Raw genomic sequence first — 13,501 nt, forward strand, 5'->3', positions numbered from 1 at the left:
CTTATTAAATACTTGGTAGTGTCCTTGGACCAAATCCCAACCAAAAATGTACTCATCGATGTCATAGTTGCTGATATTCCTCCTAGGTTTGGCATGTTGCTTTCAAGGTTTTGGGGAGAAAAATTAAAGGGCACTCTGCAGCTTAACTTTTCATATGCCACTATCCCTATTTTTTGACAGCTCCAGAAATGTTATAGAGAAAAGAAGATGAAATTTATGATCAACAGTGAGGAGAAGCAAGTCAATCATCCTATACATGTTGTTCATACTGATCTTGATTCTTTCATTCTGTTCAGTGTTATAAATTATGTTGATGATGAAAGTCAGCTAGTGAAAATTTCAGATGTTCCCAAGGTAATGAGAAACATACATGAAGCTATTACAGCATAAGGTAGAGAGCTTGGTGAAGAATGTATGCAACCTGCTAATTCTATTGAGGAAATTCAAAGAATAGTGCAGAAAACAAAAAAAATTGAGATAGATGTTCAAAATCCTAAAAAGCAAAAAGTTGAGTCTTCAGAAATCCTTTTTCTGGATGAACAAAATGGTCTTTGGACCATGGAGTTTGATGGTGAAGAGAAGGAGCAAGAATTGGTGTCTGTATACATGGTCCATTACATCAATAAAATAAAATCCCTCGAAATGTGAGAATGTGATCATACAAGTTGGCTTTTGAATGTTCAAACAATGAGGTGAAGTATGAGGCATTGATTGTTGGCCTCAAAATTATGAAAAAGTTGGGAGCAAAAAATATTTCTATTTATGGTGACTTTGAATTAGTGATCAAGCAAGTCCAAGGGGAATACTAGGCCAAGCACCCAAGAATGAGAGCTTATCGCAATGTTGTACTTGATATTCTCAAGAATTTTTCAAAATATACTTTATCTCTTATTCCTAGAACTCAGAATGTTATAGCTGACTCACTCACCATTGTAGCAAGCATGGTGAAGACCCTTATTCATCCTAATCATAAGTACTCCATCCATGTCAAACATCACCCAGATGTCCTAGATAACATGATATTTTAGCAAGTGTTTGGTGATGATAAGCAAATAGACATTTTTATGAAATTGGAAGGATAATTTCAAATTTATCATATTGATGATTCATACAACTTTGATGATCCAAACATCCACTCATCTAACACTGAAGTGTTACATCTCAAGGACAACAAAATTCCAAGAGGCTTGGTGCCTTTGGAAGAGTTATTTGACAGAGACTATGTCGCGAAGAAGCCCACCATGGTTCCTATAGAAAGTGGAGTTGAAGATGTAAACATTGGCACAACTGAAAATCCTAACATGCTCAAGTTATCAAAGTCCTTATCTCCTGAAACAAAGGTTAAGTATATCTCTTTAATGAAGGAATTTGCTGATCCATTTTCTTGGGACTATTCAGATATTAAATTTTATGACAAAAGTATCATTCAACACACCATTCCTATTAAGCCCGATTAGAAGCCATTTCACCAGAAATTGAGGTGAAACAATCCTAAGTTGCTTCCATCGATTGAAAAAGAGGTAAATAGACTTTATAAGTTTGGAATCATAGTCCATTTTTGGTTTTCTGAATGGATGTCTAATCTAGTACCTGTGAGAAAGAAGACCGGTGAAATTTGTCTATGTATTGATTTCAGAAATCTCAATAAGGTGTCCTTGAAATTGTCTTCCTTGGTTTTGCAGTCATAAATATTTTTAATCTTTTCCTGGAGTTTGGAAGTGTTTTGAAAAACCTCTTCTCTTGTCTGTTGTAAATGAATCATCTGATTTATCCTCTTTTGTATGTCATTAGTTTCGCTATCCAATTCCTGTAGACTTTTCATTACTGGGACAACAAGAGATGAAGGAAATATTGTATCAACTCCATATTCCAGCTGAAAAGGAGACATACCTATTGATTTGTTAGTGTTGATCGTGTCCTCCCACAAGGCATTGAAGATTTTTTTATGCCAATTCTTCTTTTTGACCTCTAAGACCTCTTTTACTGCCTGCTCAACTTGCTGCTTTGCCTATAAATTATGGTCAAAGAATCCCTTTGTTTGAGGGAAGTGCAGACATTACAACTCAACAACATGTTGACAAGTTAATAGATTTCATTGATTTAGAAGAAATTGATGAGGAGAATGCCAAGATGATGATTATAGCTCAGGCTTTCTCATGATATGTTAAGAAATGGTTTCAAAGTATGGTTGCTAATTCTATTAACAATTCTCAAAGATTGATTGAATTATTTTTAGCTCGTTGGCAAGAGAAGAAATTGGCTGAGTATAATTCAATGAAAAGGAACCTGAATGAAATAGTTCAAGAATTTACAACAAGATTCAATACAGTGTACAATTCCATACCCGATGATATGATGCCTCCTCCTTGTTTGGCTCTTCTTCATTATCCTGATGCTTTCGATCTGGACATGGCCTACCAGCTCATAGAAAGAGACCCCATGACTCTTGAAGAGATGCAGTGGAATGCGATTAGTGTCGAAGCCAATTTTCTCGTTAAGAAGTAAAAATCAAAGCCAGAGAGGGGGGAGAAGAAAGTTGTCTTCAAAGTAGAGCCTACATCATATTTTGATGCAAATCTTGAAAATCTAATAAAAACTTAGGGTTTGTTTGTGAAAATTTGAGTTCTAGGGTTTGTTATCCCAACCAGGCAAGCTACTGATTCTGTTATAATTCAATTCCTAGAGTTTAATATTTTGTCTAGATTTGGTTTCCCACATAAAATAATTACAAGAAATGCTTCTTCTTTCAAATAAAAAAAGAATGGTGGACTTCTGTGCCAAATATCATATCGTGCTCGGACGTTCTACTGCTTATCATCCACAGGGGAATGGTCTCGCCGAATCTCCCAATAAATCCTTGGTTAATATAATCAAGAAGGTCCTAGAGGTAGACAAGAAGAATTGGCATTAAAAACTCATCAATGCCTTGTGGGATGACAGGATCAGCACTAAAAAATCAATAGGTATGTCTCATTTTTAGCTGGTATATGGAGTTGATACAATATTTCCTTCATCTCTTGTTGTCCCAGTAATGAAAATTCTATAGGAATTGGATAGTGAAACTAATTACATAAAAAGGAGGATAAATCAGATGATTCATTTACAACAAACAAGAGAAGAGGTTTTCCATAACACATTCAAACTCTAGGAAAAGATTAAAAAGATTTATGACCGCAAACATAAGGAAGACAATTTCAATCTGGGAGACGTAGTTCTTTGGTGGAATGCTAGAAATGAAGAAACAAGAAAACATGGTAAGTTTGAAAACTTATGGAAGATGCCCTACAAAATTTTTTCCTTCAGAGGAAAGAATTATTTCTTGTTGGAAGAAATGGATGGAAGATATTATTTAGGAGGGGCGACCAATGGTGGGCTTCTCAAACACTATGAAAATTCATCATCATTGTACATACCAGCGTGTATTTTACTTCCAGCATTTTAGATGGGTGTCATAAGAGTTTGAAGCCCGAAGTGAAGGCCCTAAGGCTCTTTAAGTCAACACTGTTTTCATTTTTATTTTTGAGTTATTCTGTCATGTCGAAAGGTTAGTTAGTTTTAAGTCAAAAGTTTGTTTTTATGCATGTTCACTCCATTGCCCAATGAATAAGGCTACTTGGTCTATGGTGTTCTTGAAACCTCCAAGGAGATTCCATCCCCAACTGGAGCCAATGTTAGTGTCAGTCTTGTTAGCCTCTCACCTCGATCAAATATGCTTTTACTATGTTTTTTTCCATACTTTCAAAATCAAATTTTTTATGTTACTAGGTTTACACAACAAAATTTGGTCATTGATTGGTGAGTCTAAAGATGAAGTCATTCTTTGGAAACTCACTCATGTTGGTCACCTATCACACTTTACGAAGGTGTCACAAGGGTCAATCATAATCATCATTTCATTTAGTCTTAGGTCATCCATTAGGTCGCTAGGGTTTCCAAGGTCCATCATTTTCATTAATAAAACCAGTAGTGAGTAAAACATGACAATGAACTTTTGGGAGTTGATTTTGATTTTTCAACACACTCCTCATACTTTCATGTTCAAAACGTTCCAGAAAAAGAATCTCTAACACTCAGGAAAGTAAAGGACATCTCAGGTTTGCAATGGTAAAGGTAACTCTATTTTCATAAAGGGAAAATTAGTTTCTAAAGGAGGGTGGGTCCCATTTATTTTTGAAAAAGTGAAGAAACTTTCCCTATATAAACTCAAAAGACTGCAAACTCCATTCACATCCTATTCACTCCTTATTATCAAGCTATCCCATCTAAGAAAGAAAAAAAGTCATTTTCCTAGGTGAAATTGGAAAAAAAATGCAGATGTTGCGCTTAGAAGCACTACGCTGCCCTTAGGAGGCAGGCGTTGCACTCAGAAGAACTGCACTCCACTTTGGCACTGCGCGTAGGAACACTGCAGTACATGTAGGACAAGTGCCCCGAAATCCCTCAAAACTCTCCCAAAATTCATTTTTTCACTTGCAAGCTTGATTTTACTAACTTCTACACTAAGGAAAAAGTAAGTACACTATCATCCTCCATATTTTTCTTTTCCAGTTTCATCTCATGTCAATGGTTATTCAAGTTAGGGTTTGTAGCAAAATTTGCATGGGAAATGATAGGGTGAAAATGGGCAATATTATTTTTTATTTCTAAAACATGTAAAATGATATCCTACACCTGCATACATGTTTAATGAGCCATTTTAACCACCTCAAAACAAAGTTTAAACACTCAAAAGACAAAACCCTATCTCATTACTAGAGGTTTTTGGACAGGTTTCATGATAAACCTTGTTGTTTCCACCTGCAAGAAAAATAATCTTTGCACTAGTTCTCTACTCATTTCCATCAGCTTTCAAAGTCCTTCCACCCTTCCCAAGACCCCTCCCATCATTTTGTCAGATAATCACCTTCATATCACTTCATTGACATTCACACCTCACATTTTATTTTCGTTGCTTTCTGCTAGGACTTTGGGTCATCATGGAGGTAGAATACTTGCTAGAAAGAAAAAGAAAACATAAAGGATGGAAGATCCTTAGATATGAACCATCAGATTGTAATACAATCAACTCCTATCCTTTCATCATACAATGCTTTGAGGATGGCCATTGCCTGGAATTTTATAAAAGGGTGAGCGAGGTGGGATTTCATGAGCAATTAAAAGATTGGGTGGAAACTCAACTGAAAGGAGAAACTACTGTCATTGCTGGTGTTGTGTTTAGTTTTTCAGTGGCCTCCATCTAAATTACAACTGGGTTACCGGACAATGGTGAATATTGGTTCAAAGGAATGAGCCTAGATCTTGAATACTACAAGCGTTTCTTGAAGATGCCATACAAAGAAACACATACTCACCGCATGCCTTTAAGATATTTGTTGGAGAAATACACCCCTTTGATGAAAAATGTCATGAGGTTCTTCACTTGTGAAGGTAGATTCTCCAGGTTGTATGCCTATCATATTCGTCTCCTGATGCATTTCACCTCTCAAAATCCATTCAACATGTGTAATTATGTATTTAGGAACATTTCTGAAATGTCTGAAAAATACAATTAAATGAAAAACAACACTCCCCAAGCTTGTTCCATCACAGTCTCATAAAAACCATTGTCCTTCACCAGTTGGTAGAGAAAGGTATTGTTAGGCCCCTATACTAGTAGTGTAACCCCTTTATTGTTATTAGTACAACCCCCTTATTATATAGTTGTGCCCATGTAATCCCCATGTTGTTATTATTGTGCCCCATAGAAGCCAACTATTGCTATTATTGTGCCCTTACATTATTATTGTTATGTCGGCTCTGATTATATTATGACCCCTTAGACCCCTATATACAGAAAGGAGGTCTTGTCATTTGTATCATCGAAGAATTGTTCATTTGTGTAATGTAAAGGAGGTTGCCCCCTGCGAGTTGGTTTCATAACATTTGGTATCAGAGCTTTGGATTCTAGGGTTTTGTTGCTCCAAATAGGTCATCGTGGCATTTTCGCTATAACTTTTTTTCTGCGACGTTTCAGAAGAAAAAACAAAAATTATTTGAGACGAAATCACACTGAACCTCGGGTCCCAAATAAAACAATATTTCCAGAACTTGTCGAGGAAGGAAAAATCATATTGGAACTTAGAGCAGTCACAAAAACAAGAACCTGACAGCTACAAAATCAATCAATTTCAGAGTATCTCATCAAGTGGAAGAACTTACCCACTGAAGATTCGACATGGGAGGACAAGAATTTTATACAAAAGCATCAATAACTACTCAAGCATTGAGGACAACGCTTTTTGAAGGAGAGGGGCATGTTAGGCCCCTATACTACTAGTGTAACCCCTTATTGCTATTAGTACAACCCCCTTATTATATTTTTGTGCCCATGTAATCACCATATTATTATTATTGTGCCCCATAGAAGCCCACTATTGCTATTATTGTGCCCTTACATTATTATTGTTATGTCGACTCGGATTATATTATGACCCCTTAGACTCCTATATATAGAAATGAGGTCTTGTCATTTGTATCATTAAAGAATTGTTCATTTGTGTAATGCAAAGGAGGTTGCCCCCTCAAAGAGGCTGAATTCTAAGGCGTTCAACTATATTTTCTATCTTTTTTTGAGCTGGTTTCATAATAGGTATGGCTTGGGAAGCCTTTTTGGAAGAAGCCTTGAAATGCATGAGAAAAATGCAGCATCTTAGTCTCCTAGTGCACTAAAACAACAATAGAGGTGGGGTCATCTAGAAAAATAGTGGAGAAAACTTATCTACCCAAACCTGAGGTGACTGAAGTGTATAAGAAAGGGAAGATGCTTGTGTTTTTTTCTCACATAAAGAAAGGGGCCAAGCCTTCTTCATCAATAAAGCATGAACCAGCATCAAAAGAGAAATACACAGTTCAACATGAATTTGAACTAATTGATCCAGAGATTTAGGATCAGACCTCAAACATGCGACAGATAATCAGGGATAAAGACTACCAATTCAAGGAGCTAGTAATCAATTTGGAAAGGGAAAATATGTTATATCATTTCTTGAACAGGAAAACAATTAACTCAAAGTAAAGGAGTTGATCCTAGAAAAGGAAAAATCCAAGTTATTGCAGCAAGTTGGAAAAGGTAAGGAGATAACATAATCAAGCGAGCCTGAAGCATCAAAGGTGAGAGAAAAAAGGAAAAGACCAAGAACAAGAGGCCTCAAGAAATCTTTGCAAGAGGAGTAAGAACAAATTCTGTTGAATGAGAACCTTTACCTAGAAGATAGGATTGCCTTAGAGGTTCATAAAGATAAGGAATATTGGCTCAACAAGGTGAATGAACACTTGGAGAAGCTCCTTGAGAAGGAAAATAGGGATAATCAATTGCTCAGGCACATGGCACATCACTATCAATCTCAAAACATGATTGCCAATGTTAAAGTAAAACAACTTGGAATAAGCTCAAGGAGGCAAAAAAGATCCAAAGGATGAGGGGAACTTAGAAATGCTTACTGAAGCATCAATGATGCTATGAAAAACATATTTTTACTCCTTCCCTCCAATTTTAAGCAAATTTTGATAATTTTGAGTTTTTTGAGAAATTTTGGTCCAAGTTCAGAAATTTAGCTACTCCAAAAGCGCAATGCCTTAGCGCTACGATTTTTCCTCAAGCCACCATTTGAGGAAAGGTCTAAAATTTTAGAGAGATCTTTCCATCCTCTAAAAACCCATTTTCTTATATTTTTCAGAGGTGGCTTAGTTTTGGAGAAAAAGGAAAAAAAAGTGGCAAAAAACTAGCATTATGGACCCTTGTTTGACAAGCACTGTGCTTCTAGAGCGACCTTGGGGGAATGGATTTTTAAAGGCCTTCCCATGCTCCAGATTCAGAAATTAAAATGGTTATGTAAACTAGACTTGAATGGATAGTTGATAATTCTCTTAGTTGTGCATTTTGACCCCTAGAAGGCACCTGAATAGTAGCTCAAATTTGGTGTTGTGCTTCCGCACTTTACTGTGTTTCAAATTGTAAATTTCACTGTGAAAATTTATAGTTTCTAGTTTGACTTAGTTAAAGTTGTTGAAAATGCAATAAGATGATGGAGCTTAGTGGAAAGGAGTCGTCTTCACTAAGTGGGCCCGCAGGCTATTTTTGGCGCAAAGTCTATTTTTAGACATATGGATCATGGTCTATGAGTTGCAGGATGCTGTTTATGGATGATTGGTCATGTTGGGAAAAATAGATAGACTTCTATTTTTGGTTCACAGTGGAGTGATCAGAGTCTATTTTTAGACTGCTAGGCTAAAAATAGAAACAATCAAATATTATTAGCCCTTAGTAATATTTGGACTCTAAACATTATCTTATTCTCTTGGAGCACTTTAGTTCAGGCTATGGATGTGTCACATGCAGCTGACAGAAGGAATCACGTGGTTTCTTATGTGTTAGTTGAGCTATTGCATGGAGGACTTCAGTGAGAACTCATGCATGTGAGTTCTGTGGAGTTGGATGTGGAGTTGATGGAGTTGTGTTCAATTTGACTTAGTTGAACTAGTTGTATTTAGTCTAACTAAAGAATACACTAGTGATGAGTTGTGTGAATTCATTATAATTAATTCACTAATTATTAACTCATAAAGCAACTAAAGAATATATCAGTTAACTCAGTGCATGGACAGTTCAACAGAGACAGGTGTTAGAGGTAAGTGAAAGGGTGAGTTGTGACTATCAGTTGTGCATGAGATTTGCACATGCATGGGATTGAGTTATGCCAATGACGACTGCACAGTGTGGGCCAATATCTAGGCAATTGTAGCTTGTGCTCACGTGATTTTCACTTGGGATTGTGCAGGTGGAGGCAGGCAAAGCAGCGGAGGAGATTTGAACCTATGACTTGTTCGGATCTGAGCTGGTTTTGTGTGTAACAGGTGGAGATAGTACTGAGTACTTGTGAGGAGTATTGTACTATGTATTGTTACATGTTCTTAATCATTATAATATACAGATAGTGTGGGGTTTTAACCTGTATGCTTTCCCCGGGTTACATACTATGTTAATGTGTGCATGCGATTGATGTTTCATTTTTTTTAATGCTGCTAAATTGATGATCAACATAGAGGAGATTATGTATTGTGCATGTATTCTGCAATAGTTTATAATTAGGATAATATCTGTGAATAAGTGATTAGTTATTCAAAATTTCTACATGGTATAAGAGATGTTGATCATTAGATCTATTATTTAGAAAGTGTTTACATTTTATTTCTTCAGGCAAAGTCTGTAATCGGGCCAAGTAGCCTCTGGATTCATCCTTCCTTTGGAAGGTGAGATATCTAGTAAAAGCCCATACAGTCAATCTCTATACGAGAAATACTTTGTTCTCATGAATTTTAGATCAGAGGTGGTTGAGTTTTTGAGCTAGTGGAATTCGAATTTGTAGCAGTGTTTTCTTGGTGTCAAAGTTGAAATGTCTTTCAACGGATTGCGATTGGAGTATGCTCTTGAAGGCAGCTCGAATTATATTGCATGGAAAGACAGGATGGAGGCTGTGTTAGATGATAATGGGCTGAAGGAGTTCATAGAGGCTGAGGTCCCAAAGCCTACTGATACTGCGCAAGTTGATGCTTGGCAAAAGAAGACATCAAAGTGTCGAAGGATTCTGTTGGAGGGCGTGAAGGATCACATTATGTCCAGCCTGCATGGAAAGGCTTCTCCATACTTGATGTGGAAAGCGTTTACAGATCTATTCCAAAGCAAGAACAACCAGAGGAAGTTGGCACTCAAGGATAAACTCAGAAACATTAAGTGTGAGAATGGAGACAGTATGCCCAGGTATCTCACGAAGTTCACCTAATGTCGGATGAGCTGGAAAGTGTGGGGGTGACTGTCGATGATGAGGACTTGGTGAGCTTGGCTCTCCTTGGTATTTCGAAGAGTTGGCATTCCTATCAGGACTCTGTCAATGGTCGGGAGAAATTGCCAGGTTGGGAGAGACTTTGGTCGGATCTTGTGCAAGAGGAGATCAGACAGAGCACCAGAGACAGTTCTTCATCCATGCATGATGAGGAGAATTGTGCCTTAGCGAGTAAGGTGAAGAAGGGGCAGGAGAAGGGTTCTCTTTCCGAATCCAATTCTTCCAATGATGGGAAGAAATTTGACAAGTTGAAGGTGAGATTCTTTCGTTTTCATGAGTTGGGCCATTATGCTACTAATTGCCCAAAGAAAAAGTCCAAGAAGGGATCCAGGGAAGGAAGCTGAGGCACTTGCTTCACAGTTCGAGTTGGATTTCACACTCTTCACATGCATGGTTTCATCCATGGTGGGAAGTGGTTGGTTTCTTGATAGTGGAGCTTCTTTCCACATGACCGGTGACAAGAGTTTGTTCAGTACTTTGGAGGAGAAAGATCTCTAGATACTCATAGCGATGGTAATGATGAGAAGTATAGTGTCTCAGGTGTAGGCATGGTTATTTTTCAGAGGGAGCATGGAGCTCGCCTTACCTTGATCGATGTCAAGTATGTACCAGGACTTAAGAGAAACTTGGTGTCGATCACGATGTTGGAAGACAGAGGCTATGGTGTAGTCTTCAGCAAGGGAAAGGTTTTCCTTAGACACATCATCACTAGACAGGTGAAGCAGATTGGTTCACGGGTCAAGAACCTATATGCTCTTGAGGTTCAAGATGCATGCAAAGCCTTGAGCAGTGAGGCAAATGATGGAGACTTGGTGGTTGAGAGGGAGTGTATATTACCTCTCAACATGCAGAGACAGAAGAAGTCTTAGACGATTGTGGAGGAGCCATGATTTATGCAGCAGCTTCAGGAGGTTGTGGAGCAGCCAAAACAAGGGAAGTTGAGAGGAGATCGAGTAGAGACATCTACTCATGTAGAGACCTTTAGTAGGGGGAAACTTCGAGCCAGGTGGGCTGAGGGATCACATGCAGCCATACCTCCAGGGAGGAGGTGGGGTGATGTGGATTGATCGTCCCAAGGAGGAGGGGCAGGATCCTTGAGGTACCCAACCTCTTGGATGAGACCTTGCTACGGGAGCCCCGATGTGGAGTAGCAGGAACTGGCTGATTGGGTAGAGACAGATGTGGACAGAGTGGCAGAGAGAGATAGTGTAGGGAATCCCAGGACAGTGCATAGCTAGCAGGCTACAGCAATGCAAGAGGCACAAGTGTTTTGCACAGTGCTAGGTGGCATAGAGAGGTGTGCAATGGTGCGAGATGCATGGAGATGTTGTAGTAGCACAGATGTCAGAAAGGGAGCACTTGTCAGCAGCAGGTAGAGCTTCAGCATCAGAGTATGTTCCTAGCCCAACAGAGTGGTCAGTTGGGAGTGTTTTTGTTCCAAGTGTTGTTGGAGCAAGTGGACCGAGCAAATGTGTTGCATGCAGAACATTCCAGAGTTGCAAGATAAGGGTTGCTGAGAATCCATATCTTATTGAGAGGGAGTGTTGAAAATGAAACAAGATGATGGAGCTTAGTGGAAAGGAGTCGCCTTCACTAAGTGGGCCCGCTGGCTATTTTTGGCGCAAAGTCTATTTTTAGACATATGGATCATGGTCTATGAGTTGCAGGATGTTGTTTATGGATGATTGGTCATGTTGGGAAAAATAGATGGACTTCTATTTTTGGTTCACAGTGGAGTGATCAGAGTCTATTTTTAGATTGCGAGGCTAAAAATAGAAACATTCAAATATTATTAGCCCTTAGTAATATTTGGACTCTAAACATTATCTTATTCTCTTGGAGCACTTCAGTTCAAGCTACGGATGTGGCACATGCAGCTGACAGAAGGAATCATGTGGTTTCTTATGTGTTAGTTGAGCTATTGCATGGAGGACTTCAGTTAGAACTCATGCATGTGAGTTCTGTGGAGTTCAATGTGGAGTTGATGGAGTTGTGTTCAGTTTGACTTAGTTGAACTAGTTGTACTTAGTCTAACTAAAGAATACACTAGTGATGAGTTGTGTGAATTGATTATTAATTAATTCACTAATTATTAACTCATAAAGCAACTAAAGAATACATCAGTTAACTCAGTGCATGGACAGTTCAACATAGACAGGTGTTAGAGGTAAGTGAAAGGGTGAGTTGTGACTATTAGTTGTGCATGAGATTTGCACATGCATGGGATTGAGTTATGCCAATGAGGACTGCACAGTGTGGGCCAATATCTAGACAATTGTAGCTTGTGCTCACGTGATTTTCACTTGGGATTGTGTAGGTGGAGGCAGGAAAAGCAGCGGAGGAGATTTGAACCTGTGACTTGTTCGGATCTAAGCTAGTTTTGTGTGTAACAAGTGGAGATAGTACTGAGTACTTGTGAGGAGTATTGTACTATGTATTGTTACATGTTCTCAATCATTATAATATACAGATAGTGTGGGTTTTTCAACTGTATGCGATTGATGTTTCATTGTTTTTAATGCTGCTAAATTGATGATCAATGTAGAGGAGATTATGTATTGTGCATGCATTCCGCAATAGTGTATAATCAGGATAATCTCTGTGAATAAGTGATTAATTATTCAAAATTTCTACAAAAGTCAAGATTCTTTGTGTAATGGCACTAGTTACAAGGCTAGGTGTTGTAGCCTTGAATAAATGAACAGAAAAGGTAGTTTTTTTTTTTATGTTTATTAGTCCTCATGAAAGAAGCAATCTCCTAAACAAGCTTTCCATGAAGTGTTTGAGTTTCACCTTCTCACTCTCACTTGTTGGTTGAGAGAATCTTGGAGTCAGTTCCTCCACCAAGGAATTCGACTCCTGAAGGTGGGAAAGTGGTCTAGGAGAGTATATGTGTATCATTTCTCCTCAAGAGAAGAGGGTTGAACTTTTTGTGCAGGAATCTTGCATGTAATCATCTTTTCAGCTAATACAGAGACATGTTGCATCTAATTTCAAGGAACTCTAGCCCAATGAGTTCATGGTGCTTGTACTTCACTTTGTTTGTTTTCTCATGGTTTAAAAATCTTTATCTACATTATATCTCTTGTTTTTATAGATGCCTTATAGTGAAATATACAAAATTCATGTTTTTCAAGCTCTGTTATCTAGTTTTCATAGTTATGTTTATGTCTTCCTAAGCTAATGAAATAATGTCTACTTGTGCTCATTAGTTTCTTCTTAATTTTCTCCTCTTTACTACATTGAAAATTATTCAAAATACACCATGGCTTCTGATATCTAGTTCCTTCTCATATTTTCTCCTACACTCCTACAACCTAGACCTATTTGTGGCTCGAAACCCTAAGTTTAGCAAATGCTAAAACTCAAACTTTCACAAAAAAACAAACAAATACACATGCGTAGCCTAAAATTCATTTTCTTTAAAGTCATATTATTGATAAGAGACTTAGAGAGATCTCTCTCATGATCAGTAAGGCTAGCTACTAAGCTGAAGTGGTTTGAGGTTACCCTTCTCGATTTCCTTTTCAGCCTAGGAGATTGTAAGGACTAACATTTTTGGTGCCGTTGCTGGCGATCGAACGCAGGTCACCCACGTGACAGGTGGGAGATGTGGTTCTTCA

The sequence above is a fragment of the Pinus tabuliformis genome, chromosome 9, assembly GCF_031772625.1.
Source record: "Pinus tabuliformis cultivar Carrire ecotype Pingquan chromosome 9, CPIR1, whole genome shotgun sequence".
Classification (NCBI taxonomy): domain Eukaryota; kingdom Viridiplantae; phylum Streptophyta; class Pinopsida; order Pinales; family Pinaceae; genus Pinus; species Pinus tabuliformis.